We start from the raw sequence: 27,163 nt of genomic DNA on the forward strand, positions 1-27,163 counted from the left end.
AAAAAATAATTGAAAACGATATATTTTTTTTCACAAAAGTTTGATCGATTCAGTTTCTTATTCACCGTTTAAAATAATACTGCAAGTAATTATAATTCGATATATATATATATATATATATATATATATATATATATATATATATATATATATATATATATATAATTATTAAACTCGGTTATCGTGAGAATGAAAAATGAAAAACTTAACAGCGAGTGAAATGAACGGTTAATCTAGCTAACATATTGAACGCAACGCGCAGAAGTATGTAAGTCGAGTGTATGCGATTCGCGTGTAGGTACGTGTGTTTATGACGAAGAACCTGCCCAAGAAATTTCCACACGATTCCCTCGAGCCGTAAAAGTTATACTATCCATTGTGCAAATCCGACTCTGCACGTTACTGTTGTTGTAAAAATACATTAATGATAATAAAAAAATAAGAAGACGTGGAAGAAGGTGAATAACAAGTAGTGAAGTGAAAAAACGAGAGTGAAGAGAGTGAAAGAAAAGAAAAAAGGTAAAAATAAAAAAATAATTAATTATAATTATAAGATGATTGTTAAAATATGGATAAATTTTTTTTTTATCACAATATCAGAGTATTGAATAATATTGTAGGTATTATTGTGACATTTCATTTTTTTTATGTGCGAAGTATAAGTCCTTTCATATTTTTTTCTAACATTCAACTCGGTAAAAAACACGACCTGAATTTATTTTCAAATTTTTTTACCGATCCGTTAATTTTTTTATAAATATTTGGAGTCGATTATGAATGCCTATTTTAAAAAATCCAACGAATGACACAAAACAACCCTCCACCCCCTCCTTTAAGGAAAACTTGGGCAGAATTTTTTTTCAATCTTTTTGTCACCTAATTCAGAATTTTGAAATTTTTCAATCCAGAATTATCTGTACTAACTAGAGTTGCGCATCATCGAATTGGTGGAATTGAACGTTTACAAATAAATCGACTCTTATTTGACTCTCACGATTTGATCTTGTATTAATTTTGGGTTTAAAAATTTTTAAATTCCGAATTAGGTGATGAAAAAAACTTTTTTCGTTTTTTACCAAGTAGAATGTTAGAAAGAAAAAACATTAAATGATTTTGAGATAGTCAGGGTTTAACACAGGTCGAGTTGCCGTGGAATAACCCATATACAACAATTATTCTTTTTTAATTGAGATAAATTATTTATATCTTTATTGAAGTTATATTTTTACCGTATCTGGATAAATGGTTGATCATAGGTGGATATTGGGAGCAGATTTACCGAGAATCCGGACGTTTTATTCTTTATCTTAAAGTCAGCGTAAACCCGGCATGGCTATAAAGTAAATCCCTGCGGACACACGTGACATTAAAGATTACGGCTGGCCCCTTGCAGTATAGCGAAAGTGGCAAATCGTTATTTGTTATTGCCTTGTTCTCGAGAAGGTGAAGTGTGGAAGGAGCGAGAGAAATAAGAGGTAGAAGAACAAGAAGACTCAGATGAAGAAGAAGAAGAAGAAGAAGAAGAAGAAGAAAAACTCCTTCAAATCGTAGGCAAAGAAGAATAAAAGGCGAAATGCAAACGTAGAAAGAAATCAGAAAACTTCCCTCAAGAAGTTTTGAAGAATTTCTTCATTTTCCGTTCAATTTCCTTTTTTGCATTCAGATATTCATTCTAAAAGTAGCACTATTTCCATCCTGAAAACAGCACATTTAATTATCCTGAAGTTTCCAAAAATAGGGAAAATTCATTCAACCAAATTTTTGTAGAAAATATTTGTCAAAAATTCTAGGAACAATCTTTAACTGTTAAATTTCAAGGTAAATTTATTATCTTTATTAGAACGAAATTTTGTACATGATAATAAGAAACATAATAATAATAATAATTCGCAAAGCAACGAAGTATCATAAAATCGATCAATCTGTTCAAAAAATCATAACTCACTGAATTTACAATATTTCGAACTGAAAATTGTGACCGTGACTCGGCGATAAAAAAAAATGTTATTCATTTGACAGTGTTTGAAGTTGTATTAAGTAACAAAAAAAAAAAAATTCAGAATGTATTAACAAGTTTCACGATATTTCATTATTTATATCCTATCAAATCAGATTGAATTTCAAAGTTTTTCATACGGAGATTACGGGTGAACGGTCGCGTGAATTCTAAAACGAATGAAAAAGCTGTCAATTTACAAAATCAGGTTACACTTTGAATTTCTAAATTTGTAACCTGATTTGCCTTTTAAGTTGGCGTTAAAAATGTTTAATTTTACTAAAATTCATAAGAACATTTGAATTTGCTAAATTGTGTAGTAAATTTATTCCATTTTCAAATTTAATAAACAGTAAATTACTAACAATAAGTATTCGTCTTTTAAGTTGGCGTTAAAAATGTTTAACTTTACTAAATAAAATTCATAAGAACCCCCCCCCCCCTAATAACACAACAAAAACAAAAAAAAAAAAAAAACAGCAATTTGAATTCGCTAAATTGTTTATTAAATTTATTGTACTTTCAAATTAAATAAACAGCGAACGTATGGTGAATTCGCAATAATACATTTCGCCAAGTTTCGTCGAGGAAAACAAATCTGTGATGCGTCGGTGTGCATAAATCGGTAGTTCGTCAGTGGCCTCAAACTAATTACTCGCCTTGTGTAGAGATGAGAATGCTTTGTGAAGTTTGGAGGGAAGTTTTGAATGCTCCTAATGAGCCTGCGGCCGACAAAATGTTGTTCGTTCCACTTAGCAGCGGCGCCGGAAACCGCGTTAATTAACGATTTAGATGATCCGAAGAATTTTCACAACACCCGTGGCTCACCGGCACCCCGAGGTAGCTAGCTAATTAGTTTTCCATCTGAAATCAACCCTCAAAGGGTACGGCATAATTCAATACCCAAACTTCCTCCCTCGTCAACACCGGATGGACACCAGAGCGGGTTTCATCCCCGACGAAACCGACCCTGAACCCGATTCGAATATTCGAATTCCTGTGAAAAGTCCGAATTACGTAAGCGAAAAATTTTAATAATGATAATATATATTTATAGCATATTTTTTTACTTCCCGTTTTTTTTTTTTTTTTATCGCTCATTGATGATAACGATGATAATTCGAAATGATTCTGTAATTTTGTAATATAATAATGCAAAAGCTGTAACAATTTTGGAGATTTTTTTTTATCAATTTACGCGTTTTTTTTTTTTTTTTTTTTTCTCGATACCCTTAAACTCAAATTTGATTCTTCTTGTATGGAGTTTAAGCGAGTAAATTTAGTATGAAAATTTTGGAATCAAAAACCTGATGTGTATGATAAAAATTAAGTGCAAAAATCATACAGTTGGATTAACGAATACCAAATTTATGGATTTTTTTACGTTGTGATTTTGAATTTTTGGTATTTTTTCGCTGTAATCAAAGTTGAATTTGATTATTCTCTTTCCTTAATTGAGTGAATACCTACTGAGTATTGAAATTTCGAAATTAAATTCTTGATTTCAGAATATCTACTCGAATTCGTATATAATTTTTAAAAGTATCAGCTGTCTTGCAAAAAATAGTGATTTTAAGAAAAATTTGAATACCAGAATTGATAAGAATTGCAAAAACGTGATTTCGTGTTTTCAGAAACTACAATTTATTGTTAAATATTACCTGCAGATTGTTTATACCTCACAGTCAGGGTGGAGAAATTTATGACAAAGAAAAAAAGCACAAATTAGATCGTATTTATGAGGAACAGATAAAAACTGACGCACAGAGCGGTCGTTTCGATCTTGATAGTATAAAACGCGTTCGTGACGAAAGGTTTTGGCGGGGGTTGGCATAGTGACAGCGGTAAAAGGCGGTGGCGGAAATTGTTGAATTTCCAAGTAATATCACAGCGTTGCAACAGCATGAATATTATATATATGTATATACCTAAGTCGACATCGCTGCAGCGTCTTCGTGAGATGAGAAACCTGAAGTTGCGAAGCTGAGCTAAGTCGTATAATTTTATTTTACGTTACTTCAATCTTCGATTTTTATTCATGAAAAGAAAGACGGAAAGGGAAAAATAAAGAGAGAGAAAGAGAGATGAAGCGGAAATTGCAAAAATTTCGTTTCTCAAAGTTATTGGAAAATTTTTGGTAAAACGAATATATATATATATATGGGATATTCCACGACAACTCAACCAGTATTAAAACCCAATCATCTCAAAATCGTTTCATTTTTTTTTTATTATTCTAACATTTTACTCCGTAAAAAACGTGACCTGAATTTTTTTCAAATTTTTTTATCAAACCGTTTATTTTTTATAAATGTTTCAAGTCGATTGCGAAAGCCCATTTTTTAAAATCTATGAAAATTCTCAAAAATCTAGTAAATCTAATGAAAAAATAATATGAAATAAAATCAGATCACGTTTTTTACCAAGTGGAATATTAGAAAAGAACATGAAATGATTTTGAGATGATCTAGTCTTAATACTGGTCGAATTGGCGTGGAATACCCTATATGAAGAAATCTTAGATTAATTGTCTGCAGCATCAAAACTCATTTTCATATTCTACTCAGAATAACATTCTTCGGTCATGGTGAAAAAATGGTTAAAAGACCGTAAGTGGAAATTTTTCTCGGTGCATCCGATGCGAGTAAAAACCATGAGAATCGGTGCCGGACTTTGCAAGCTCCGCAGTATTTCCAGATTCAATTTTCCACCACTCGAAACGCTCGATAAATATCAATTGCAGATTCGTTTGTATTCATGAGGGGATCGCGCCGAATTGAAATTGAGCCGTTATAGCCGGTGGCCTCATCTAGAATAGTAAATAGTTCGAAAACTTAAAAAAAAGAATGGAAAAGAAAAAAACGTTATTTTTGAACGTTGCCAAAAATTCTCAAACCTTAGTACGAAAAATGTACAGTCGTAATAATTTTTTTTATTCATCAGAAAAACTTCGAGTTTTGAACACGTAAGTAATGAGCATTCAATTTGAAAAAAATAAGCTCTGGAGCCAGGTTGAAATTCCAAATTTGAAAAGTTCCGAAATCGCCTGATTATTAGAATTATTTTCTTGCGAGATTTGAAGTAAAATAACCAAAATTTAAGAAATTAAAGATTCTCAAAATTCAAGTTCCGATTGAGGTAAATTTCGAAAAATAAAGTTTCGATAAAGTAAATTTTCGAAAGTTAAAATATACTCACATAGCGTGGCTTACGAGAAAAAATGAGAAAAACCGAAAATCAGAATGACTAAGATTCCGACCGTAAAAATATGGAAAATTCAAAACAAAAAACGATGATAATGGTGAAATTTCACTGAAAACCATCGATCATTCGGAATTTCGATGTTTCAGATAAAAAAAATTTTCACACTTTCGCAGTTTCGTAATTTTGATATTTCGTCAAAAATTTGGTTTCTTCACTTCAACTTTCGCAACGAAAAAAATCCGGAATTCAACGACGTTTTTGAAAATCGGAATTTCAACTTACTTTCAAAATACGATTGAAATTCATTTCATCCTCTCACACCGCAATAATGATAGACACTCGAGTTTGCCGAGGAATTTTATATAACCGAGTTTAAAAGCTTTCAAATACGCTTTCGGTGAGTTTGAAAGCTTTTGAAATTCGCGAAACAAATGCCTTGTTGCAGTGTACACAGTAACACCAATACAAACCGGTTGTTTACCTCACAAGTGCGGGAAGGATTTCAGTCGAAAAGTTCCGTGAGCATCGCAACTTCCGCTTGACTTCCGGGGAGGATATAGAAAAGGTAAGAATACGGAGCGCGAAGTAAACGGGGAAATTGAAAAACGACCTGCATTTTCCGCAAACTCCAAAACTTTCAAATTCGTTCAACATTTTCATTCGTGATATCTTTCAATTCGAACCGATTCATCGAATCGTTCTAATTACAGCAGAGATAAAAGGAGTTTGAATAAAAATCTGTGAAAAGAAAGAGAGAGAGAGGGAGAGTGAGAGAGAAAAAAATTCGGCTAAAAAGCTATGTTTTTATTTTTTTTCTAATCACGCGTATAAAATTCATCGTCGATACGCGAAATAAAATTTTTCGCAATCCTTTTCCGCAACAGCGTTGCGCCGTTTTCTCCAACGATTCGCAGTCTTCAGTTGTTAGGTTGAATGATTACTGAGTTTATACCGAGATTATAAAAATTACAGACTGCTTATTGCGAAGTGAAGTCGCGAATTTTCGAGATCTCGCGAGAAAGAAATTCGTGACGAGGCGAGGATTCAATTTACGCTTCGCGTAGCCGCGACGACGCCCAAAACCAATTACTGCACCCAACTTATGCACATTTCAACGTCTTCGTCTTGGCATTTTTTTTATCTCTTTTCTTTTCTTTCTTCTCTCTTCGTCGTATCGTAAAGAGAAATTCGAATACCGCAAATGCGGTTTTATTATCCCGTAACTATAGGTCGCAACTTGAAAGAAAGAGAAAGAATAATTAAACCGGTTGACATGAATTTTGAGTCTCGGTTTCTAAATGTCGAATTTTGATTTTTGTTATGTAAGTAATAAATAAAACGATAGTTTTAGTAGATAAAGTTTGTTTTTTGAGAAATCAAAACGATATTTTAGATATTAAGATAAATTATTACCTTTTCCTCTCAAATTACGTTTATTGCAAATAACAATTAAACAAACTACAGTCACGTATTAAAATCACTTTCATTCAGAAATAATAATAAACAACGATCTCAAAATGTGAAAAAAATTTATTAGCAAAGTTTAAAATCATCGTAAAAGAAGACTCAATTATGAAGGTAAAGATGAAAAAAAAAATTTTTTTTTATTCAAGTAATAATCAAATGCAAATACAAAAAATCAAAGAAAAAGAAATTACCTTCTTTTTTTTCCTTGTTTTTACCTGTGTTCTGAAAATATGGTGAAAATAATTAAGCGATATTCGTTCTGGAAAAATCAAACTGAACTTGAAATCTTGTCATTGTCTTATTAAGAATTTCAGATCAAAATAAGAATGAAACGAAATCAATGAACCTAAAACCTAGACGAGGTGTTCCAGATACTTTTATATGTTCGTTGGATCAGCCTCGATTCGAGTTGCGTAATCGGAAACAGGTTTTCGATCTCGATCTCGGTTAACAATATCTGTCACGTCGACGCTACAGCTGCTACCACGTGTCAAAATTCATCCGTTTTTAATACCTATATACATATATGAGAAATTCCACGGGATTCCAACAAACGTCGGACCCTCGTCACTCGTTGATTTGCCGCAAAAATTCTTCCGCAATTGTTTCAACTAGGAAATTATTTGAGATTTTTTGAAATTTTTTAAACGGTTTAAACAATGCTTTACCTGATTGATAAAATTGAAAAAAGAAAAAAAAAAAATCGACCCATTATACGAGCCCGGTCTTGAAATGTTTGAAACAGAAAATACGATTTCTAAGAATTTTTATAGAATATCAAGAAAATTTCTTTTCAAAATATGTAACGTCAAATATAAAAAAAAAAAAAAAAAAACACAAAGTTTGAGCAGTTGAATAAAAAATATGAAAAAATTCAGGCTAATGTTTCATGTTCTACGTGAAGTGGTGTTTTTTTTTTTTCAAATTCGTTGGTTTCTATTTCTTTCTTTAATTTGTTTTTGCACCAATGTTGAGTAAAGCTGCAGAAAATTCGACGACGGGGGGTGAAAAATTGATGAAAAAAGAAATTTCCATATTTTTGCCTTTGATGTCGAACAATTTATTCATTATACCTCGTGCGAAAATTCAGGCGAATTTTTCAAAATAGAGAGAACATCGGTGAAACGGTTCCTGTGTTAATACGAGTATGTGTGTAATCGATCGTTTCACAATCAGACTTCAATTCTGTAATTTCCAGTTCAATCAAATTCCATTCATGCATATTTATCAGCGCCGATTCGATGCCGCCGCAGAATCAACCAATGATTGTGTACGAATAATCTGCACGTAGCTATTTCGTAATAACTAAATTTATCGCCGAGTATAATTAATCGAGATACCGCATTCTGCAATAATATGTATTGCATACATACAAAGAAAGTTACAATCCCTCGATTTCTTATAGTTTAAAATCGAGGAACGACTTAAACCGGTTTCTTATATGTATATATATATATAAGCGTTGAACAACAATTACACTCTCTTCGGAAAAGAGGACAAGAAAGTAAAAAAAAAAAAAGAAGATAGAAAAAAAAAACCACAAAGTAGAAAAAACGAAAAGTATGAAGAAATAAAAATCTACAGTTGATTGAATTGTTTGTTGGACATGCGGTGATTTTTTTGATTTTTTTGTTTTCGTTGTGATATTCGTCTTCTAAAAATAATTTTTTAAGTTTTCTCAAAAGATAAAAAAAAATTTCATTCCTCAACGACGAATCGAATCAGGAATACATTTGCAGAATCAGTCGCACAGCAATTACATATATATAATAATATATGTGAGAAATTAGAAACGATGCAAAAATCGGAGTGAAATTGTTTGTTTTTTTTTTTTTTTTTTTTTTTTTTGAAAAGAAAAATTTTGTTCAAAATTTCTCCGTGTAGAAATTTTTTCAGTCATTAGAATTGTAAAATATCGAGATATATTAATTCCGATTCAGAATGATCGCGATATAAAAAAAAGATAAAATTGGTAAAATATTGAATTATCTTGAAATTCTTTTGTTAGTTAATTTCGCGCGTATTGATGTTCGCAAATATTCGACGGGTGAATTTGACTGGTACGAAGTACCTAACACAAATTCCGCAACGTATATCTGAGCCATCGTGATTCGATGCGGGCATTAAATTCGCTTCTGCGAGTATGAATGACAGTAACAGGTCGAATAATCTCCTCTCTCGATCAGTAATGAAAACATCGATCCAGCAAGTTAGCATCGAGTGTGAAATTGCACTTCGTAAAAATTGTAGCAAGTGTTAATTTGAGAGTTTCAGCATTCTTTGACTTCCCGTTTTTCTGTTTTTATATATGTATGTAGAAAAAAAAAAAAAAAAAAAATTTTTTTTTCTCGTGATCATTCCCGAAAATGAAAAGTCGAGTTTTCAATAGATCAATTTTTTTTTTTTGCATTACCGGATTTCAAAATGATTTTTGGTCTAAATCAGCGCGGTTTTTTCAAACTTATTAGAAACTTATTAGATTTTGGATTTTGAATCGGTTAGCCAATTTTTCAATTATACAAATTTAACAAGATTCCAAAAAATTCAAATAATAATTATTACGATATAATATCCGCAGAATGGATTAATGGATCTGAATGATAAAATCGCTATCGTGAAGTTTTTTTGAATCGCTTATCACGAATCTAAGGTCATCACTTTTCGTCATCTTGCTGATTAAAATACGAAATTGTGACTAAAAGAATTGTAATATTCGGGCGAAAGAATGACTGACTGAATATATGGATAAATGAATGGATGAATGAATGAATGAATGAATGGAAAGTCGATGTTATATTCGTCGAATTTCAATGGTAGGCTGATCGGTTTGTTTAATAAAAATGGAAACGCAACGTGTGCGTGATTGAAATTGAAATCAATACCACGTACTGCGTGTGTGTGTTCGAGAGAGAGAGAGACAGAGAGAGAGAAGGGTACGATGAGCTCCGAGGTAAGCAAAGCATGGATATAGGGCAGTAACTCATGGCATGGATGCCAATCAGCTATAATTAGTAATTAATTTGTAACCAGAAACTCAGGATTGCCAAAAGCAATACGCGGAAGTCCAGTTTCGCATGTCCTGGCATAAAGTTCAATATATTACTGCAAACTGTAAATTAATACATTCATGTATAGGTATATAAGTATTATTGAATATCAGCAAAGCCAACAACCCCCGATAATTAGCGCAATTAATTACAGGAGTAATAACTGAATCCTGGAGAAGCTTCGTTATAGCAATGTATAACGAAATAATAATCATAAAGTCATTAGTAGTTCGGATAATTTACTCTAGCTAAAGGTATAAATATAGTTTTAGCTTGTTATCAATCGTCCGCAACGTTAAACAAGCTTCAAATAACGATGGGATGATAAAATTCGTGTCTAAATTTTTTAGGGGGGAAAATATTTTTTTATACATCGTTGGTACGAATTTTAAAGACGTTTCAATTATTATTATTCGAATCAATTCTGTACCATCGATTTTTTATACGTATCTATAAAGTGTTTCAGCTTTAATATAAACGATTCTCTGATACATTTTCGAAAATCGAAATCTTCCAAAAATTCTTACTTTTAAGATGATTCTAACCGTCGATCGAAACGAAAATTCTTGATTTCCTTTTTCGAAAATTTCGAAAACGTAAATATATAAATGATTATGAAGTAATAGGTATAAATTCAAATTTCCAGAAAACCATTCCACTAAATAGAATCAAAAAAAAAAAAAAAAAGAATTCACTCCATCGCAGGATTTTTAACATCTGTTGTTACATAGCAGAAAGAATAAAAAAAAAAAAAAAATCTTGTGCACCGGTAAAAGCTCGATAAAAAAAAAAGAGTGAATAAAAAAACAAAAAAAATCCTGCAAGTATAAAATTGGATGTATACGTATGTACTATGTATATATGCATATGTATACATATATATATATATAATATGCATGACGGGCTTTACTCGAGCAGAATTTGCTTTTGGGGTTGTCGAAAGTTTGGGTTATAAAAATTTCTCCCTTTTAATCAACTTTTCCGATGACCTCGGAGAAGAAATGAGGAAAGGGAGAGGGGGGAGGGGGGGGGGGGGGGATGAAGCAGAGAGGGAAGAAAAAAAAACGTTAAAAAAAAGAAAAGCTGTGAAAAGAAGCCCCCGTTGAGTTCTTATTGGTCGTTTGTCAGGCGAAATTACGAGAAGAGAAAGAGAGAGAGAGAGAGAGAGAGAGAGAGAGAGAGAGAGAGAAAGAGAGGCGAGGAGAGAAGGGGAGAGTCTCGATCGACGGTAGTTTCGTAACGGGGAAAGAAATTGGAAGAGCTGCTGTAACCTGCATCGGCCTCGAAGGGTAAGTAAGCTACTTCTTGTAAGAACCACCCCTGCACCACTAAATCCCCTCGATATCCACCGCCGTCATGGGGGGATGGAATTAGGACACCTCGCCCATCAACGCCGGAAGTTGAAAAACCCTCGAGGTGATTTAGCCGATTTTTTCGTTTTTCGTTTTTTTTTTTTTTTTTTTTTTTTTTCTTGTTTCAAGCGTTTGGAGTTCAGTCTTTGGGGGTGGACTTTTTTTTCTGCTTCTTTTTTCTTCGTATCGCAGGAATAAAAATTATTTTACAGCGTGTATATCGATTGAAAAATTTTTGCATTCTCACTCACCGTTTCAAGCCAATTTTTGCCGCTCCAAAAGCCACGATAATCGTTCCGCTTACGGTTTTCGAAAATTCCTGAAAAATAAAACGCAGAAACGGATAATTAGCCTGACGAAAATATTGGTAAACCATTGGTAAGCGATAATATGAAGTTTGAACGAATGCCTTGTGTCAATAATATATAATTTATGTTTGTTCGTGCGGAGGAAGCAAAAAAATAATTTATTCACGTTTTTATAAATTTCGTTTAACCTAAAATTTTAGAAAATAGTGTATAGATTGATAAACGACGAAAATATTAAGTCAACCAGATGCTAATTACACGTTAATCTGTATCACAGTACCTGAGTAAAAAAAAAAGTTTGCGAAATTCAAAATTGCTTCAAATAATCTCCTGCGATTATATTTTGTCGATACTAAAGAAAATAATTAGAAGAAGCTGGAATATACAAAGACTGAAATACTACAAACCGAAATACAATACATTACAAAGATGATGGCGATAATGAAACTGGGAGTTGATTCGAGGAAGATTTATTTGTTTTTTTTTTCTTTTTTTTGTATCATTCCCTCCGTAAAAAGAGATATTTTAATCATTTCAGGGAGAGAAAAAAAAATCTCTTTGCAATTTGAGCAAAAGTTGTGAGGTTGAAAAAAAATTTGTAGGTTGAGTAGTAGGTAGTAGGTAGTAAGAAACGTAATTGATAATCGATGACCGATTCGCGAAGTTCTAATTTCCGTGATAAAGCTTAAGGGTGATAGTTCGAATCACGTTGCAATCTAGAATCTGATCGGAAAAAAAATGAGGCTTTGGTTGGTGGATTATAATCGAAACTCGATTCGGTGGAATCAAATGAATTGGAAAACGCGTATTTTCTGAAGTCTGAAGTTCGATCCGAAGTCGAATCTCATCTTGAATATAAGAAGATCGAATTTCAGTTTACCTAATAAAATTCTCATCGATGCGTATAAATTTCATCCGATAAAATTGTTCGAACGAATACGATCCTCTTGTTTTCATTACCGAATTCAATTCTTTCTTCTTCCACGCGAACTGATTTCTCTGTTTCCCTTAGTTTTGATGAAACGACAAAATCGAGGTATAAAACAATTTAAGGATCATTCAAAAAATTACACGTACAGGATTTAAAAATAAATATAAACAAATTTACAGAGCAGCGTTCTTAAGACGAAAAAATTTACATTTGTTTCGCTTTTTTGGAAAAATTCTCTACGACTATTTGTTTCTTTTTTTTTTCGTTTTCGACCATTTTTCGGTTAGTTTTTAACCACAGAAAATCAACCCCACAGCTTGTGGAAAATTTTTTCCTCGCTATTTTCTACGGTGGACTTGAAAATAATTTCAAAACCAAACATTTTCGTATTTACGAAAGTTTCCGATACGATGCAGATGTTTATTTTTCATAGATATAAATATATATATCGATAGAATTTTAATAGGAAAAAATTATTATCGATATATTGAATAACCGTTACAAAATAATAAATCGGAGAATAATGGAATTTTCATATATTTTACGTTACGGCCGAATTTTAGAAACGTGAAGTGGAAAGAAAAAAAAAAAATGTTAATGAACCCAAAAAAAGAAAAAGAAAAAAGGAAAAGTCGCCGAAGTTACATGAAATAAGAAAAAATCAAATTTCAACGTAGGTTTAGAATTTCGAAAAGTGATATTTTTTATATCAATATAAATACCTAAAATTCGTATAATTTTGACGATAAATAAATAAATGTCACGAGAAATCGTTTCGACTTTATGATTTCTGTCTCTGTGAGTAAAAAAAAAAAAAAAAAAAAAAAAAAAAACCAAAAGTGGTGAATAATTTCTAAGTAAATATCTTGAAACTTGACGTTTCTAAAAATCGTCAAAGTTCAAGGAGCAGGAGATGAATTCATTCGTAATTTCTGAGTATATTCATCCAGAGAATTTGGCGAAGAGAAATTGTCCGGGTGGGTACTTGGGTGAACTTTCACTTAAGTCTAAAGGGTTCGAATTTGCATAGACGTATAACAAGCCGCCTCTACAGGGTGTCCCGGAACAAAGTGATCAAACTGCCAGGGGTGGTAAATGGGGAACCAGAATTTCAAAATTAAAAATAGCGGATCCAATACGGTGGACTGAAAAAATTGAAACTGATCCAATTCCCTCGAAAACGAGTCCGACGTCAGAATTGCGAATTTCAAAATGGCGTATCCAACAGTTTACGGTGAGCAAAAAAAAAAAAAAAACTCTGCATTTGTATTATCGAGCCATTCCGATCATTTTTACAATTTTAAATCACTATATTGAATCCGCCATTTTGAATGTTGAAAATTTCTCAAATCTGGACCCATTTTTGAGATCAATGACTTCGGAATTTTAGTGCAAGAAAAAAAAAAAAAAAAAAACGGGTGGGGGTGAAAAAAAACTTGAAAGGGTCGATATTTCGAATGGATGATACATCGAAATTTCAAACATACGAAAATAAAATAACGAAAGACAAATTGTTCGAAATCGTGATTCACTGGTTAGTAGTCGTTCTAAGCAGCGAGACACTATCAAAAATAAAAATTTCAAAAACCATTTAATTTTCGCATGTATAAAATTTCGATATATCGATCATTCCAAGTTTTCACCCCCACCCACTTTCTATGCTATTCTATTACCCCATCAGTTTCGTCACTTAATTCCGTGCCACCCTGTATACTACACCTTATATATTCTCAACGAGCAATTCTCTCGGTACACGAGGGCTAAATGAGCCGAGAATTCAGCCCTTATCACGGAAATCCCGAGCAGGTCTTGGTTTTTATTTCACCCTAAGCCTGAGGCTGAGACTTAAGCTTCGTGTAAGAGGGTGAGGGGGTGGAGGAAGGGGGAGGATACTCGTGTGTACACGCATCCTTGGTAAAAAAAAAAAAAATGAAATTTATACGTCAAGCCCAACCCTTGAGGGCCAACCTGCACCCCTTTTGCGCCACTTTTCACCGTTAAGCTCACGCACTTGAATTAATTTCACAGTTTAAACTTGAAACTCGAGAGAAAGAGAGAGAGAGAGAGAGAGAGAGAGAGAGATGGGGAAGTGAGGAGGGTTTAATTTACACACCGACGCTTCTAGCTCTCTTCTTCTATCTCAAAGCAGGGGTTAATTTACCCTCCGCGAATCTGGTTTATCATTGTTTACTCGACGCGACGCGACGCGACGCGACGCTCCGAAGCAACGACGCATCTTTCCTACGACGCTGTTGCATTATTCATGTATAGCGAATGTTTATTCGCGAGTGGAAATTTTAAGTGTACGTTATAGTCGTGGGTTCGAAATTTTTAATTTTGAAAACAATTTTATTTCACTAAAAATATTCCTGCGTAATAAATATATAATATATTTGACAAATTATTGTTTCGATGATTTGTGAGAGCTGTGATGATATCTATTCGAATAAACTATACCTACTAAAATCGTGAATAAAAAAAAAGATTGGATATTGATCGACGATTGGTTTTAAATCTCTTCCAACAAATTCACTCAAACACAAATCGCGGAATTTCAACAATTCACTAATGAAATAAGAAAAATGTCTCTTTCACCGAATTTGTAGAAAATAATCTTCTGATTGAAACGAACAATCTTCGAGTGAAATCGAACAACTTTAAATTGAATCGTCGATATTATGCAAGTCGTTGCTTATAATCCCAGTATTTTTTTGTTTTGATATTTTCAAAAGCGATCTTCGTAGCTGAGGAAATACTATAAGAATTTCTAGTTGATAAAAAGTATCGATTTTTCGCAAAACGAAACAAAAAAAATAAATAAATAAAAAATATCAACTAAACGTATTTCTTTCCCCCGAAAAGATATTTCCAAAAGTAATTCTAATTCAAAAATTTTTTTTTTCCCTTGTGTTTCTCAATATTTCTTCTATTTTTTCCGCTAGCTGTAGTATTTCAAATGAAACGATGTGTAAAAAATAAAAAAGTTGATACAAAATTTCTACGTTTCTTGGTTAAGAAACAAAAAAAAAAAAAAAATTACAAATCGTATATTTCAACCGCGTTACGTTAAATTCATTTGCATAATTATAGAACTTTGATTCATTGTCAGCGTGAAAGGGTGAAATTTTCACTGACGTGATCTATCTTTCGATTTAGGGGGGGGGGGGGGGGAGGGGGGGGTTGAATAATTTGAATGAATGAATAATTCCTGAATCGAATCGAGAAATGGGATAAAATCGATTTAACTTTCGGCGTCAAATTTTTGCATCTAGGAATCCTCGATTCGTCGTGCATGATACATATATGCGATGCCGAAAAAGAATTCCGGCGAGTGCAAAGAAAAGAAAAGAAAAGAAAAAAATGAAGGTCTGGGAACTTCGCCTGCTGCTGCATAGAGAAAACATGAAGCAGCACGTAGAAGAGAACATCCCGGTATTTCTCGGTAGAAAAATAGTTTACACAAAACGTACGAAATTGAAAAGAACTGAGAACGGGTTTCATTTGTTTTCGAACGTTGCGAGCTCAAATATACCTACAATAATGCTGCACTTTTCACCGAGAATTCTATTTCCTTCAACTTTTCTTCGTTCCGCGGTAAAATACAGGCGAAATGTGAAAAATAAATGGAAAAGGAAATTGGAAAATCCAATAATCAAAAAAAAAAAAAAATCGTTTGTTTATTCGGTACAAGGAATGGAAAAAAAAATAAAAAAAAGACAGGAAATTAGAAAATCTAATAACCAAAAGAAACCAAAAAAAAAAAAAAAAATCGTTTGTTTATTCGGTTCGAGGAATGGTAGAAAAAAAGTACAAAAAAGAGAGGAAATCAGAAAATCCAATAACCAAAAAAATCCAAAATCATTTGTTTGTTCTAGTTTTGATAACATTCGTTTATTTGAAAGTACGATGATTCGAATTAAAGTTGAAGAATTGTAGGGAAAAATATCGAACTAATTTCGCGATATTTTTGATACAAGAAGAATAACAGGGACAAATAAAATGGTGTCTGAAAAGCTGCAGTGAAGGGGTAGATGAGTGAGCCGGGGGGAGGCGAAGAGAAGCTTACGAGGGTGAATTATTGGTCGCATGTGGCCTGAAAGCACAATCGCTAATTTACTGTGTTCTATACTGGAAAAGTGCAAAGACCCGGACACCGGATCCCTTCCGCAAAGAGAATAAGAGAGGAGACGAAGAGAGCGGAAAGAAAATGAAAGGTTATTACACGTGAAACTGAAACTGAGGGAATTTTCTACCGTATATTTTATATATGAGGCATTCCACGCCAATTCGACCTGGGTTTTAACCCTTGACCTTTCAGATTTGATCGTTATCACTTTGGAAGGTACTCGATTTTTTTTTTCGACTCAATTGGAGGTTTTTACAATTTTTAGGAAAGATTTTATCGACAGAATAAAATTTAAAATTTTGAAGAATTCTGAAAAATCCTGCATCAGGTATGAAAATTTTTCTTTTTTCATATTTTTTGCTGTCGATTTTCTCTTTTTACTGGTCGCAAACTTTTTGAGAATAAAAACGTTATCTATCTGTACGTTTTCTTTAATTCATTCAATAAGCATTAGTTCATTGTATACGATGATTTTAATTAATAAACATAACATTAATTGAATTCTTCTATATGTATTTCGACTAATATGTGAGCCCAAAACTAATATATACTCATTATTTTCTATCAATTAAATAATAATTTGTAATATTTAATTTTTATACATAATTCAACTATAATTTTAAAAACTCTGTTTTTTTTTTTCAACATTGATATTTCAATATATAGGAAATTTGTTGGGAAAGCTGAGAGATATTGAACGGATTTTAAAATAAGGTAAAAAGAAATTTTGAGATTCTTGTTCGGTGCTTTTTATTCATTTATTTATTTATTTATTTATTTATTTATTTATTTTACAGTAGGGGGGAAAATTGCCTGTAGACAGAAAAATAAATGCGAAACAAAGAATTAATCAAAGAGAGAAAATTGGAAGGTAAATAAGGTCAAGGTACCTGTGTAAAGAAAATAAGACTGCCAATTAGCTGAAGAAATATTTAAATACGAGAAATCGGAAACAGACGCGCGTCGACTATACATTAGGGTGATCATTATTTAGGGTGTTGACGAATTTTTGCCGCCCCATCCCTCAAATCGACTTCAAATAATTTAAAAACAGAAGTTTCTTGTCAAAATAACATGTAAAAAACGTTTTTTTCTCAGTATATATTTTATTGTGAAAGTAATAATGTTGACAAAAATTTGTAACCATAAGGTTTTACGTCAGTATTAGTGCTACTGTCTGGAAAAAGGATATTCGATGCGTCAAATGTTTTTGAAAAGCGAATCAAGAACTCAGGCACAGTTGGAGCGGAAATAAAATTTAGCAATTAATTTTTTAATCAATTTCATGATGTTTTTTTATTCTGAGTTTTATTACCGTTCAAGTAATTTTGCTTTATTTTTTTTATTTGTTTGTTTCCTCGTTTCCCGTTCCACAATGAAAATAGATGTGATAAAACCGAGGAATAATTAATAAATCCAAATCGACGATGAGACGGAAAAGAAAGAAAATATCGACACGCGATTGTTGAGTGATTTAGACACGAAAGACACGGCAAGTTGTAATCTGGGAAATATTGTTGCCAAATTTGGGGCAATCTTCACGAAATCACAGTGCAATTTAGAGAGTGGAGCCGCCGAACCTTAAGTTGTAACGAGATCGAGGCGTGGGAGAATACCTTGTATAATAATAATTCAAGGAATGAATTGTGTAAGTGTGAATAATTTTTCATATTTAATCACGTATAATGTGTAATTATATTTCTGACGTTTTTTTTTTTTTTTTTTTCTTTCTTTCTTTCTTTCTTCGTTTTCATTGTATCACTTTTAATTTGTAATCCTTGTTTTATTTATATTCTTCATTTTTTCTCTTTTCCTTCCAACGTCATTTGTTTACAATATTTATTCACATCTTTGCAAATAGATTTTAAATAATAATTAACACGAGTAAACAAATATAACATGCATATATATATATATACATAATAACGATATTTAGACAACCAGGTATACAACAGCTGTTCAAAATATGTAAATATATATAATGAAATTAATGTACCATGATTCTCCCATGCAAAATCCGTAAGAATTCTTCTCTGATTTTTTTTTTTTCCTTTTCGTTTATTTTATTTTCTTTTTTTTTTCTTCTTTCAACCACGTCAAGCAACTTCTCTAAGCTCGTTGAATTGTAAAATATGTTCGCGACGAGGTGGAACAAAAGATAAAAAGTAAGGAAAATGAAAAAAAAGAAGCCTTTCCAGTCGTTAATTTTCCATCCAACTAAATTTATCTTACGACCGTCGACGTGCGAGTAGAGAAAAAAATTTTTAATTTAAAACATAGGAAAAAGAAGAAAGAAAAAAAAAAACATCCAAGAAAGAAACAGTGAAGAAAAAGGTGAATGAAAAAACCTGGACTTCCAAGAGACGATGAAGTGCGTATAATACGATAAAAGGTATGGTAAAAAAAAAAAAAAAGAAAAAAAAAATGAAGCAAAGAAGAGAAGAAAAAAAAGGATAAACAAAAAAAAAAAAAAACGATACGGCAATTCGTCTTGTTAAAATTTACCAACCAGCGAGTTTCCAACGCCGTAAAAAAAATAAAGCTCTTCAAAGCTTTTGTTTCCCTCCAATCGCTTTCAACTTTTTAATTTATTTAATCAATCCTCTTTCTCTTTTCTCTCCTTCTTACTATTATTATTGTTATTATTATTATTATTATTACTTCCATCGCTTCCGTACCAAATTACTTTTCTCTCTGATACTATACAGTGTTCGACGATTTTGAATTTTTTGTTTTTCTAATAATATTTCTTGCTTGGATTGAATTTTTTTTTTTTCCCACCCACTTTTTCTCGCTTGTTTTCTCATTCTTATCTCGTTAACCGCGATTCCGTTTATTCGCGTAGTTTTAAGCAGAGGCTAAATTACGAAATGCATATTTTCACTCATCCATATTCACAGCTATATATATATACATATACGTATGTATATATAATCTGTACCTTCGCAAATTAAGACTGATAAAAAAAGTTCCCATATTATTTCATATTCTTGTATATTTAAAACAAGATATGAAACAAAGAGTCAACCGCTGGTATAATTCCAACGTTTAAGAAGCCGTGGAAAAACCATGAGCAATACTGACTAAAGTATAAAAATTTCAAGTCCTTGAGTAAAATATATACACACACACACACACACATGTATGTATATAATATGGTGTTAAAACATTAATTAACTTATTAATGATGAATTATTATAACCCTATTCTCAGATGTGATTCTTTCGCCATATTTTTTATCACCATTTTTTCTTCATCTTTATTAATAATGTTTTACATTGTTATATTATCTATATATATATATATATATATATATACATATATATGCATACGCATGTATACTTATTCACCGTGAATTGAGTAAGTGTATTAAATCAGCAAACGAAACAGCCGGAGACGTGAGACTTGTAAATATAATATAACCAACACATCGCGTGGGACAAAAATTTTTGCACAATTCTTACTCAACGAAATACGTGAACAACTATGATATATTGTACATTACGCGTTCTCTTGGGATAATAAATAATACTGTTTATACCTTGCGCATGCTTCACGCTTCCACAGGTTTTGAATAATTTTTACTTTTCTTACGTTAATAACTTGTGTCTAAATGTGTAAGGAAACGAGAGAAAAAAGGACAAAAAAAAAAAACTGCGATAAGAAAAATGAATCGAAGAATCGTTAACATTATTTTCGCATTTCTTTAATTTTTTTTTATAATTGCAATTTTAGACAGGAGACGAAATTCTTTTACGTATTTAAAAGCTCTGAAAATCTGTTCAACTTGTTGAACCTTGTTTATTTATTTTTTTCTCATTATCATTAACTGTAAATCTCTAATCTGTTCTAATTTTTAAAAGTTTTCAAATCAATTGTATGAACTGCGATCTTACGCAAATTAATCGCGAACTTTATTCAACCTGCGGCTTCTGACAAATCCAAACAGCATAACGGATTGCATATCAACGGTTTGCGGTGTCGAGCATTCAAACGTCCAGCAATCAGACTGACAGACGGCTTGACCGCAGGAGCAATGGCGGATTGGCATATATTATAACGTGCAAACCGCCTCGCGTGGATCACAAAGCTGTCGCGAAACTGACGAGGAAATAAAAAAATCAAGGGTTGTTGGTGTTTTTTTTTTTTAATTTTTATTTCAACGAAAGAAGAAGAAAAAGAAGAAAACGGGATAATAATTTAGAATTGTAAGACAGTCAAAGGTTGTAAACAACATAAAATTTTTAAAAACTTGAAACTTAGACCTGAAACTTGAACTTAAAAAGTCAAAATATAGAAAAATCGATTTTGTGAGCCTTGAGACTTTCCCATCTTTCCGCATCTTCTAAAATTTCAGTCTTGATTTGACAATTTTTTCAAATCCATTACTAAGTAAAAGAAAAAAGTAAAAATAACAAATTTAATATTTCTTGAAAATGTAACAAGTGAACGTAAATAAAGTGAACCTTCCGTGACGTTAAGTATAATTAAACGCTTCTACCAGTCTGAAAGGTACAAAAAAAAAAACCAAGTTTCCCACCCCCTCAAAAAGAAGATTAGTTTTTAATCAAGACTTAACACATGAAACGAAGCACGAATATCATACCAGAAACACGTATGAGTGAAAATCCATTTATTTAGAGAGAAACGAGGGAGGGTGGTTGGTCAATTTCATTTGGACCTATCAGGTTACACCATGAATCAACCCCTCTCGTGTGTGGCGGACAAGAAGAGCGGCAGAGAGGGAAGAAAAGTCCCGCGTATTATGGAACGAGGGTGGCGAGTCGATGCGGGGGGAGGAAGGAAGGGAGAAAAAATAATAACCTCACTCGGAACAACCCCCCCCCCCCCTCCTCCCCCCTGAGTATAACATTTATTTCGCTATATGTACTCCGCCACGCAAGTGAGAATAATAATAATAATGACAATAATAATAATAATAATAATGATAATAATAAAAAAACCAAAGCAACCCTCAATTTCCGAACGGAATCGATACGCCATCCTCCCTCGTTCGGTCTCTCACTTATTGTTATCGGTTATTGTAAAACGTTGCAGAGATTCCCGAATATTTCAGATATGCGATTTCAACAATTGAAACGAGGTTGAGGAATTTTGCCCAAAATAAAAAATAAAATAAGAAACAATGATAATTATTCCCTCGCACCCACGTTTCAAAATATTCACCGAATAACGACGCGACGTGACAAATATTATCAATTTTCATGTGATAAAAATTGAATCGTTATTGTTCTTATATTCAGTTGACTGGGATAAAGTAACGTAAAAGAAGAACGATAAAAAAAAAAAAATTTACCTTCGGTATGAAATCAAAATTTTTTCCACATTTTTATCCTCTGAAAAAAAAAAAAAATTTTAATTCTAAACTTTGCCAGTATTCGTGCAAAATTTTTTACACAACTCCGACGCACGGGGGAAAAAAAAAATTAATCAGCTCACCGAGATGTTTGCGAAATCGTTGACAATCTTTCGAATAAAAATAGAAGAAATAAGAAAAAATAACGAAAACAAAAAAAAATAAAAAGAAACGAAGCGCGAACGTTTCTCGCAAATTCAACAAATCGACCCAATTGAAAAGCCAATTTTACGATGCTATCGCGATGCAGGGCGCTAATTGCCGAGCCAGTAGTACGAATCGAGTTTCGTCGGTCAGTGGTCAGTCCGCGGTTATGGTCGGACACGAAAACGTGACCGACTCTACGCTCTGCGCAATATCAGCTTCAACTCGATAACTAGACAGACAGCATATATATATATAGACAGATGGATAGATAGATATTAGATGATAATATAGATAGACAAATAAATAGATATATAGATGGATAAACAGGCGATAAGAGAGATAAATAAATATACTTTATCATGTTCATAGAAATTTTGGACAAGTACATAGATAGAAGAATAAAAAATTAATACGAAATACTGAAAATTTAAAGAGATTTATATTAAAATAGAAGGGCGAAAATAAAATTAAATAAAAAAAGAGAGAGAGAAAGAGGGAGAAGGAGAGAGAGTTTTTGGGCCAAGGTTTGCCGAATTGAGCCGTACGATAGAATTGGTGCGAATTTTCCTCCCTCGTTTAAACGATATTCAAAAGTTTGTTGTTCTAATTTTCACTAAAAATTTATCCCACTTTTAAATTCGTTCTCTCGTCGATCGTGTGACATTTACCATCGATCGAAGTTTCGAAGCTGCCTTAATATTTCACCCTAAAAATCAGCAGGCGATGTTGTTGTTGTTGTTGTTGTTATTGTTATTCTACTACACAAACCGCTAATCAATTGGATTTCCCTGGGATCAACGCCGCTAAAAGCTTCTGCCTAACGCTTCGTGTTATATACGTGGTCTATATATTTACAGAGCTATACAATATGTATGTATACATCAGGGTGGCTCAAAAAAACCGACTATTTTTTTTTTTTTTTTCTAGTCTCGTGTGACCAAATGTTAGTTTTTGATGTTTTAAGAGCCCACTCCAAAGGACAGTTCAAACAAAAATTTTGAAGAGATCGCTCCAAATTTTTTGAAACGTCAGAAATCGTCAAAAATCGATTTTTTTTTTTTTTTAAATTTATTTTCTCGTTACGGTATAATTTTATAGACAAAAAAGAAATAAGTTTCCGAAAGTTTCTGTTCAAAATTTGAGTTTGAAAGGTCACTCATAATTTTTATTCAATTTTTCGGTGCATTTCTTTAGATATTTTCGAGCGACCTTTTAATATTCATATTAAAATTTCATATGTTTTTTTCTTTAATTTAGTAAGAAAGAATCGATAACAATACACCACGAGATGAATTAAAAATCAAACAAAATACTGAAAATACAATTTTTTTAATTTAATTTTTTGAGGATTTTTGACATTTTTAAAAATTTGGAGCGACCTCTTAAAAAATTTTTTTTCGAGCTGTCCTTTGGAGTGGGCTCTTAAAACATCAAAAACTAATATTTTGTCACACGAGACTCAAAAAAAAAAAAAAAAATAGTCGGTTTTTTTGCGTCACCCTAATATATATATGTATGTATATATATATATATAAGTGTGTCTGTGGGCTTGTGTTATATATACACCTATTCACACAATGTAGAACGTACGCGTGCGTGTTTAGCTATAGGATAAAATTTCTCGCAAGCTTCAACGAACGAGCTTAACAAACAATTACTGTTAAAAGTGAAAGCAAGAAAGACTCTACAGACTCGATTTTCACTCTCCGCGCCAGCTATTATTTCACCATATGTATACGGAATTATTCTCATTGTCAAAAGGATTTCTAAGTTATATACGGTGTCTCGAAAAATACCCAAGTCTCTTGCCAATTTTAACGTTCAACCGTACAATTTTCGTAATAAATTATTCCCGGTATACTTAAAAGTTCAAATTTTGCAAAATTTACCGGAGTTGTATTGAATCATGTCGATAAGGAGAGAAAAAAAAAAGAAAACTTGCTACACTGTGCAAATTGGGTCAAATTTAAAAATTTGTTTCTCTCTAGTTTTTAGTTCCTTCCCTTCCCTTTTTTTTTTCTCTCTCGCACCACTCATTCACGAGTGTAAATTCACAAGAGAAAATATATCTGTCAGTGAAACAAAAGAAAAACAACAACAATAATAACAATAATAATCTTTCAATATCGCTAAAAACGTCGGTTATAAATGAAAATCGATGAGAATTCGCTAATATAACAAAAATCTGACCCGGAAGCTTGTATTCTTGAATAAATAAATATCAGCCGGAGGCTGCAAAGTGCACAAAGCTCGAAGCCGCATAGCAAGAGCTTGCGCGTTTGTGTTATACATAATAGTTTTAGTTCAATGGTGTGTTTGAAACAGATAGCGCGTACTTAAACGGTTTCACCGTAGGGAGGGGAGGGGGGGGGGGGTGGGGAAATTACTATCCTGCAAATGGGAAAGCCAAACTCTCTCTCTCTCTCTCTCTCTCTCTTTAAGCCAAATGGTTACACCACGCATTTATTTACGACGGATCTCCCGCAAACTCTGACCAAACTCTTAATTACAGGTGCGTGCATTATTCTGACGACCATTCCCCAGCTTCTCTGTTTTTGCTCTCAAACCACTGCTGCACTCAGTCCTAATGAGAACGGGACAAATTTGCCATTCGAGTTATGCTTATTATTATTGTTACGCGGATGAAAAATTTTCCTCTTTGTACGGAATGACATTTATTTATTTATTTTATTTTTTACCGAATTTTTTTGTAAAACTGTACAAGATTCTTTCTTTTTTTTTTTTTTTTCATTTCATCCTTTCCCCGCGATGAAAAACATTTTTCAAATTCAAACCCGTTCGCAGAAATAAAAAAAAAAAAAAAGAAGAAAGAAAAAGAAAAGGAAAAAAAATCGAGATCAATTCTTTTTTGTCTTATTTATAGACACGTTTAATCAAGTTTTTTAGTTTTTTTTTCTTTTACCTATAATTAACGATCTATGGAGAATTTTTTTAACGACTATAAAAAATATTGTAGACAATCTTTCGTAAAGAAATCAGAAGTAGGAAATTTCCGTAAGAAACCTTGTTTTCATCTTTTCTCTTTTATTCATTCCAGAAGTATGTAGCTGAGATTTTCTCTCTCTCTCTCTCTCTCTCTCTCTCTCTCTCTCTTTTGGTTCCAGGATAATATTTCTGCGACTGCAGGATGAGAAATATTGTTTGTAGGTATTGAATCTCGACTTTGCAAACGAGCGTTGCACGATATTACTCTCGACCCGTTTCACTTCGAAGTTACAAGTTGTCCCTGACATTTTATTTTATCAATAAATTTTTACACGAAAGTATTCGTTGAAAGTTATTTTCAATTTTTTTCAACAATTCTTATCTGAACTAAAAACTAATTTTTCTTAACGAAATGTCCATTTTCTGAATCTGGAAAGATTCTACGAAATCCAGTCGAATGTAGTTTTTATTGAATCAAATTATGTGTTATTTCAAATAACAACTATAGATATTAACAAGTGATAAAAATTTGATTACATTTTACCAGATTTTCTAACATTAGTTCAGATTTTATAAAACGTGCGCTAAAATTGGCTAAGTCGAAAGAATGAAGAAAAAAAAATATTATCCCGTTATTTTTATACAAATAATTCTCAAGCAGATGCAAAATCGTAATTTTCAATTTTGATAGCCATTTCGTGGAATGCCCTATAGATACTCGTAGCATTCGGAATTCTGCAGAAAAGCCTCTTATTCTTATACCAAGATGTTTAAAAGCTTACCCCACCCATCACGTAAGCATTCAATATTGAATTCGTGTTTGATATAAAAGCGCTGAACAAAACTTGGATAGTAAATATTATTGTTAATAAAATATTGCAAGTTTCAAGAATTCTTCAAGGCATGGAAGCTCTTGTTTTTTATTTACGACTCTTGACTTGCGTTTAAGTTCTTTATATTTGAATGTTGATAAGGAATTCACAGCTAACGACGAATAGCATAAAAATCTTTGAAAGATATTTTTGAATATTTGTCGCTGATTTATTTTCCCATTTTCATCCTTTTTTTCTGCGATTTTCTCGAATAGGAAAACGTCTGATTGTCAATAACACTTGAAACGAGGCGACTTGAATTCCTCGTCTCCATTTCCCCGATTGTACAGGGTGGGAGCTTTGTGCGAAATATGCTTTGCCAATATCGCAGCATGCGTGAGGGATCGAAAATTGCGATTGAATGACTCGACAGTTTCCGTTCTTATCGATAGTCGGTAATTCTCTGAGAAAAATCAGAATCGCTGAGAAGAATAGAACGGCTTTTGATTTATTTACTTTCTCTCTGCTTTCATTAGTTTCCCACCCACCCTCCCCAGCAAACGGAAAAAAGAAAAGCTCGCCAAAAAGCTCGTCGCTTTTGCATCAGCAGCTAGCGAATCGCGTGTGGATACGATTTATTCTCTATACCTACTTTCGCATGAGAATTTCCCTGCGGCAGCAACACGCCGCGACAAAAGTTTATAATCTTGATTCAGAGGGTTGAATATTCCTCGCGAGCTTGCTTGCACGCGAAAGCACAGAAGCGTTTCAGCCCAGCGAAACCTTAAACGTTCTATCAAATGTCTGATGGCAAAGGAGTAATTTAAGCTTCAACGTTTTCGTCTTACTCTCTGCTTTTTTTTCTTTTCGACGAAATAAAATAATTTTCGGAGCTTCGAAGAGAGGAGAAAATTTTAATTTAATATTTTAGTGTAAACAATAAATCGATTATATTTTCTCTCTCGCTTATTTTTTCACGTAGAATTATGAAAACGCGAATTATTTATTGGAGAACAAATTTTCGTTTTCATTTTTATTGTCCTTGTCTTTTGCATGCGGAAAAAATTCAAACCCAAAGCTTAAAAATCGACCCGCAATAATACATATCGTTGAGTAAACAAGATTACATTTTAACGATCAATTATTCATAGTTGAAATGGAATGGAATAATTTATCAGAGTACCTTCCATGGGGTGACCGAAAAGCTTACAGCATTGAAAATTAAACTCAGGATTATCCCGTTCGTGTTTTACAATTTCAATTTGTAAAAGCACAAGTTTATCAAATTTTTCCACTTCACCCCCCTCCCGACTGTGATTAAAATTTATCTTTCCTCATTGTTTGCAAAAAATCGTCAATTCCCGCGGAATGATTGCATAAATCATAATCGTCGATACTAAAATCGAGTTTTAATAAATTTTGCAAAACGTTACAAAGATTAAACTTCATT

The 27,163-nt window shown here is 32.5% G+C and overlaps 1 protein-coding gene across 2 annotated transcripts in view; it reads right to left on the reverse strand.

The window, feature by feature from the left end:
• Positions 1-27,163, reverse strand: part of LOC124414520 (mucin-5AC) — a 95,554-nt gene that overhangs the window by 36,497 nt on the left and 31,894 nt on the right. For both annotated transcript variants that reach the window (XM_046895476.1, XM_046895477.1), the window contains exon 2: positions 11,318-11,385. The gene's annotated coding sequence lies outside the window, so the exon portion shown is untranslated. The remainder of the gene's footprint in view (positions 1-11,317; positions 11,386-27,163) is intronic.

This window comes from Diprion similis, chromosome 14 (assembly GCF_021155765.1).
Source record: "Diprion similis isolate iyDipSimi1 chromosome 14, iyDipSimi1.1, whole genome shotgun sequence".
Taxonomy (NCBI): domain Eukaryota; kingdom Metazoa; phylum Arthropoda; class Insecta; order Hymenoptera; family Diprionidae; genus Diprion; species Diprion similis.